Source organism: Notamacropus eugenii, chromosome 3 (genome assembly GCF_028372415.1).
Source record: "Notamacropus eugenii isolate mMacEug1 chromosome 3, mMacEug1.pri_v2, whole genome shotgun sequence".
Lineage (NCBI taxonomy): Eukaryota > Metazoa > Chordata > Mammalia > Diprotodontia > Macropodidae > Notamacropus > Notamacropus eugenii.
Window position 1 is genome coordinate 230,388,803 of NC_092874.1, and position 7,314 is coordinate 230,396,116.

A 7,314-nucleotide genomic window follows, 5' to 3' on the forward strand; every position below is an offset into this window, starting at 1 on the left:
TGAATTCATTTTTTTAAGATATGATCCCATCTTCTTCAATTCACTTTGTGCACTCTGTCTCTATGTGTGTGTGCATGTGCATGTGCATGTGTGTGTATGTAATCCCACCCAGTACCCAGATACTGAATAGTTTCAGGAGTTACAAATATTGTCCTTCCATGTAGGAGTGTAAACAGTTCAACTTTAGTAAGTCCCTTATGACTTCTCTTTGCTGTTTACCTTTTCATGCTTCTCTTCATTCTTGTGTTTGAAAGTCCAATTTTCTTTTCAGCTCTGGTCTTTTCATCAAGAATGCTTGAAAGTCCTCTATTTCATTGAAAGACCAATTTTTCTCCTGAAGTATTATACTCAGTTTTGCTGGGTAGATGATTCTTGGATTTAGTCCTAGTTCCTTTGACTTCTGGAATATCGTATTCCATGCCCTTTGATCCCTTAATGTAGAAGCTGCTAGATCTTGTGTGACCCTGATTGTATTTCCAGAATACTTGAATTGATTCTTTCTAGCTGCTTGCAATATTTTCTCCGTGACCTAGGAACTCTGGAATTTGGCCACAATGTTCCTAGGAGTTTCGCTTTTTGGATCTCTTTCAGGTGGTGATCGGTGGATTCCCTGAATACTTATTTTGCCCTCTGGTTCTAGAATCTCAAGGCAGTTTTCCTTGATAATTTCATGAAAGATGATGTCTAGGATCTTTTTTTGATCATGGCTGTCAGGTAGTCCCATAATTTTTAAATTGTCTCTCCTGGACCTGTTTTCCAGGTCAGTTGTTTTTCCAATGAGATATTTCACATTATCTTCCATTCTTTCATTTTTTTGGTTTTGTTTTGTGATTTCTTGGTTTCTCATAAAGTCATTAGCCTCCATCTGTTCCATTCTAATTTTGAAAGGACTATTTTCTTCAGTGAGCTTTTGAACCTCCTTTTGCATTTGGCTAATTCTGCTTTTGAAAGCATTCTTCTCCTCATTGGCTTTTTGAACCTCTTTTGCCAATTGAGTTAGCCTATTTTTCAAGGTGTTATTTTCTTCAGCAATTTTTTGGGTCTCCTTTAGCAGGGTGTTTACCTGTTTTTCATGCTTTACTTCCATGTCTCTCATTTCTCTTCCCAGTTTTTCCTCCACCTCTCTAACTTGATTTTCAAAATCCTTTTTGAGCTCTTCCATGGCCTGAGCCCATTGGGTGGGCTGGGATACAGAAGCCTTGACTTCTGTGTCTTTCCCTGATGGTAAGCATTGTTCTTCCTCATCAGAAAGGAAGGGAGGAAATACCTGTTCACCATGAAAGTAACCTTCTATACTCATTTTTTTTCCCTTTTCTGGGCATTTTCCCAGCCAGTGACTTGACTTCTGAGTTTTCTTTCCACACCCACCACACCTCCAGATTCTCCTAGCCAGCGCTTGGGGTCTGAAATTCAAATGCTGCTTCCCAGCCTCAGGGCTTTGGCGGGGGCGGGGCTGCTATTCAGTGTGAGATTAAGTTCAGGTGCTCACATTGGGGCAGGGCCTCCACACGGGCTCAGTTCCCTCAGGGTGTTTATGCAGAGACCTTCAACAATGCATTTGGGCTCCTGCCTACTTGGGGAGCCAGGGTCTGCTCCTGCCTCAGCTGCTGCCTCCCAAGGGGGCCTGAGTTATGGGTGTACTCCACTCCCCTCTCAGGAAGCTGATAAGACCCTCCCATCAACCTTTGGGGCCCGTGGGTGTAGGGACTCATGCGGCTGCTGGAGATTCTGTCCCTGAAGCCTGCTTGGATCAGCTCCTCTAGGTGCCACATGGCCAAGGCAGTGCTGGGCTCATCTCTGGCTCCGCAGCGTGATGGACGTTTTGCGTCAGGTTTTCAGGGCTCTCTGGAACAGAAATCTTGTCTGCTCCATTGTTCTGTGGCTTCTGCTGCTCCAGAATTTGTTGAGAGTTCTTTTTTACAGATATTTTATGGGCTGTAGGTTGGGAGCTAGAGTATGTGTGTCTTTCTACTCTGCCATCTTGACTCTGCCCCCCACAAACCTCAGTTCTGATCCAGCACTGTAGTCTAGTGTAATTTTGTCCTATAAACTGCCAACATGGGCATGCTTACTTCATATGTTTGATCAGATGACCTCCTACAAAGGAGCCACGTTCAAAAAAGATTTGTTCATCTAGAGTTTTACTTTATAATTTTTTCTTGTTAATAGCATGTATATACAAATTATATATATACATATATTACATATATATATATATGCTGTTAAAGGTTCTTTCCTAAATGAATACATTAAAATGTATATTATATATTTATATACAACATATGAGATTATATTAGAGCTTTCTAAAATCTTAGTGAAGTTTTAATTTTTAACAGCTTAAAATTTTGGTTTTGAAAGTTTTTATCTTCAAATAAGCTTTAAGAGCATAAAACTACAATAAATTTTTGAACAATCTGTATCTCTGTTTATAAACACCCTTATGTGTGGATGCATACATGCAAGTACATATACACATACATGTGTATATTTAAATTTTATGTGTATTACATTTTATATATATGCAGACTTATGCATCCATATATTTGCATATATGCAGAAACATACATATACAGAATACTTGCATGCACAAGAATCTTTCTGAAAAAGGCCTCAAGCTTTTTGAGGCCTAATATAAACTTAGTATTCTTTCTTTTCATGTCAGTGAAAAAAATACAAAGGATATGGTTTCTGTGACTTTTGCTGCCAACTCTGCTTGCTAACTTGTTTTGTAATCTTATTCCTTTGGTCCAATCTCTGTCTTATGTCTTCATGCAGATATGACAGAAGTCTGATATTAGGAATGAGAAACCATTCTGGGATAACATTATTCGTCCTGTGGGGTCTCACAAATGATCCACCTCTTCAGGTTCTTTTTATCTTTCTGTTTTTCACCTACCTTTTGAGCATGATTGGAAACCTAACCATTATCACTCTCACACTGGTGGATCCTCACCTTAAAATCCCCAGTATTTTCTCCTGCAGAATTTCTCCTTCTTAGAAGTCTCATTCACAACTGTCTATATTCCTAGATTCCTCTACAGCATGTCAAGTAGGGATAATGCAATGACTTACAATGCCTGTGCCACCCAGTTGTTTTTTGTCATCCTCTTTGGGACAGCAGAGGTTTTTATTCTTACTGTCATATTTTATGACCTCTATGTGGCCATTTGCAAGCCACTGCATTACACAACCAATGTGTACATATTACACATTGATATGTCTGTATTCAGCTCATTGTTCACTGCTGGGTGGCTGTGTTGATGTTAATCCTCCCACCACTTAGCTTAGGCTTCCAGCTGGAATTCAGTGACTCAAATATCATTTATCATTTTGGCTGTGATGCATCTTCCATCTTACAGATCACATGCTCAGACACACAATTACATAAAACCGAATTGTTTTAGTCTTTGTTGTGTTGACACTTATGATCACCTTAGTATGTGTGATTTTGCCATACATATATTTTGTTAGAACAATCTTGAGATTCCCCTCTGCCCAGCAAAGGAAAAAGGAATTTTCCACTTATTCCTCCCATATTATTGTTGTCTCCATTACTTATGGCAGCTGCACCTTCATCTACATCAAACTATCTGCAAAGCAAGGAGTGGCTGTAAATAAGATGGTATCAGCACCCACAACCTCAGTTGCCCCAGTGATGAACCCCTTCATTTATACCCTGAGGAACAAACAAGTGGTTAAGGCCTTTAAAGACTCTCTCAAAAAGATTGCCTTTCTCTCTAAGAAGTAAGAACGGACAGATCAAAATGTCCACTTGCAAAGATGAATGATGCCTAACTTATTGGAATCTACTACATGGTATTTGGGAGACTAAGCATAATAGACCTCTGTCTCTTGACTCTATAGTCCCCTCTCCTCCACCTCAACTAATCAGAGTACTCTTTTCTAATTTTTTCTTCCAGCCTCAACTATGACTTTTATCATTAGCTTGACCAGAGAATGAATTTCCCTGAAATAAATGAAAACACACAACCACATGACTTGACCTCCAGTGAGAAAATAAAATAGATAACATGAATAAAAACTCATTTTGCATCTCATTATTTTTTGTCAGTTGAAAGTTCCAAATGCACAGAAATTATTTCTCATTATGTTCAAGACACTGTTATTTCTGGGTCTCACTCTTGTACTATCAGTGGATGATGGTGAGCTTTGAGGATCTCTGATAATGTCCCCTGTCAGTCTTTCTGCGTTCAATAGAACCCGACGTTTTGCTTCTCTCTCTCTTAACAACTACATGGTAGCAAGTAGACTAAAATGAAAAGCTTTGATCTCACTATTTTTAAGAAAATTCAGCAACAACATTTTGTTTGAAAGTGTAGAAACAATTCGAGTACGTTTATGCATTTACAGAATTTCGTTCTAGTTTTCAAAAGATTTTGTTTAATGGGAATGAGGACAGAGAGTAGTTGATGGAAGACTCCAACTTAAGAGCCTCCAGCTCTAAATATTTGATCTTATTCCTGTCATAGAGTCAGAGTAAGGAATAGACAGAAAATCGTTGAGCCTCACTGATATCTGAGAAATGCCAAGAGGATCAGAAGAAGGTTAACAGTATATTGGGTGGAATATCATGTGGAATATTCATGGAATGATATGAACAAATATTACTCAGGACAACAATATATGGGTGGATTGTGATCTGTACCATTGATGTGTGTGTGTGTGAGTGTGTGTTAATCCTCATCAACAAATCAAAATATCAATATGATCTCTGAATTAGATCAATATTTTTTAGCTAATTGATTTTTTTGGTAATCTATTATTTAACATATTTTTTTTTCTCAGCTAAAGCACATTATTTATGTTTACCTTCAAGTCAGGCATAAAAGTACGGAACACAACAAATTCAAGGTAAGATTCCTGGGAATTTCCATCAACTCTTTCCTTCTAGGTATCTGCCAACTCATTAATCACTAATCTTTGGATCTAATTACTAAATTCACCTAACTATTTATCTAGTCCTTATCACTTCATCTCATCTACAAGGGTATTATGATATTGTCAAATATACTACTAAAATTCAGTATATTTTATTTATTATTATTTTCTGATTTAGCATTCTGACTACTTTGTGTAGTGTAAGGTTGATCAGGGAGACTTCTGATTTTGGGAGTCTCCTTTGTTCAACTACCCCTTTGTCAGAAAGGGGCAACTTCTTTGTAAGTGAATCTGAGTTCTAACTCAGTGCGGAGAGATAAATACATTGCTGAAATGATTCAACAACTCATTATGAGGCCAGATGACTGGAGGGGGTGATGGTGGCTGTGGTACTAGCTGTGCTGAAGATGACCAGCAAATGAGAATTATGGGAGATGGGCTTTTGTTCAGTCAATGACAGAAAGAGTTGTGGAAACACTTTTCTTGATTGCTTTGCTTTTGGGATTATTCATCAATGCTTTTTCTCTCTTGGACTTTCTGCTAATGAGAATATTTCTCTTTTTTTCCCCACCCCCATTCCTTCTCCAGGGGAATGTATCAGTGAGAACATGTGTTTATCCAGGCTAGTTTGAATTCATGACTAAATTCTACTTTTTCTTCCCTTCCCTGCACACCAGTCATTGAGAATATTATGCTACGAAGCTGAAAAGTAATCTAATGGGCAAAGAAATTACCTAAGGTACTGGTATGGGTAAAAATATTTCTATGGAAAATCCAGTCTCAGAAGATTTGATGATGTTATACTTCTCAGAGAATATGACTGTAGACATTATCATCTAGAAGCAGAGAGAAATATAAAGAGACTTGTGCTAGAGATTTGGATTTTGAGAATTGTTTGTATGGCGAAGGTATGTGTTGAAATTAAAATACTTGTTTTGTAGTACCATAACATTGCATTTATCTTCTTTGGGGGAATATATGGAATAAAATGTGGTTTTTCAGATATTTTATATACTTTTCGTAATTGTTATTGTGTGTCTGAGTTTTTGCAACATAAGCATTTTCAGTGATGGAAGAAATAGTAGCAGACTAACACCTGTTTCTCATATGTACACAAAATATCTTTCCTTAATTCTTTAAAAAGTAGAATTGATTTAATGAAAGGTAATGACTCCATGAGTCCTTGATACATAGAAAGCAAACAACAAATATAAGAATATATGTATGTTGAGATCATTCAAATGAAGGCAGCATGACTTTCTTTATTGTTACCACAGAAGGGGACATAAGTTCCTTTCACTGGCTGAATAGCCTGAACAGGATGCATCTTTAAGATGGGCCAAACTGGGAGAGTCTCTCTCATTCTTGTGCACTCATTTCTTTACAATCCAGGGAGTGAAGATCACAAATCACCCGCAGCATGGGTGCCATGGACTGAATTGGCAAGGGGAATACCCTCCCTCCCCTTCAGATTCCTGAAGGAAAAGACTCTGGGAAGAAGCTGACATGATAGAAACCTGCTATCACCATCATGTTACTATCCCTAGCTTGCTACACCAGAGAGTTTGGGAAACTTCTCCTTCAGTGATATCTAGTTCTCTCTCTCTCTCTCTCTCTCTCTCTCTCTCTCTCTCTCTCTCTCTCTCTCTCTCTCTCTCTCTCTCTCCCTCTCTCTCTCCCTCTCTCTCTCTCCCTTTTCTTCTTCTTCTTCTTCTTCTTCTTCTTCTTCTTCTTCTTCTTCTTCTTCTTCTTCTTTTTCTCTTCCCCTATTTTTGATTTGCCTACCTTCCAATGAGACAAGTCTTTAACTTTACATCATCTTGTATATATACATAGACATGCACATGTTTATATGATATACATATATATACATACATACAGACAGACATATATACATATACATCTCCTATTTATATTTTCTGTGATTTTTGTTTTGCTATCAGCTTGGATAAGTGGATTTCTTATCAATCAGAAGTTTATCTTGAACCCAAAACCTATATCTCCTGAACTAATAACATTCAAGGTGGCAAACACACACACACACACACACACTAACAGAATATCAGTTCAGTATTCCCTTTCTCTGAAGACAGCAAAGTGGTCGTTTGTAGTCCAAACATTCTTTTTCATCTCCTGGATGGAAATAAAGCGTCCCTTGAAGAAAGGTAGGGGAAGAAGAGGCTAAAGATATGTATTCTGCCTACCTTTTGAGTAACACAGTGACACCTCCATACTGCTTGTGGGAGATAGCCCTGGTTACATTCATTTGTGAAATGTTTACATTTGTTGATTATTATGTTCAAAATAAAAAAAAATAGGCATATGTTTTAACAACTAAAGAAAGGGGAACTATACCATTCCAAGCATAGGTAATGCTATGAGTTAAATATAGGACAGAGAATATAAAATGTGTTG

At 37.8% G+C, this 7,314-nt stretch overlaps 1 pseudogene; it reads left to right on the forward strand.

Annotated features, from left to right (window-relative positions):
* The first annotated feature begins 2,800 nt into the window (after window positions 1–2,800).
* LOC140531994 (olfactory receptor 6C2-like) lies at window positions 2,801–3,748 on the forward strand (annotated as a pseudogene).
* The last annotated feature ends 3,566 nt before the right edge of the window (window positions 3,749–7,314 follow it).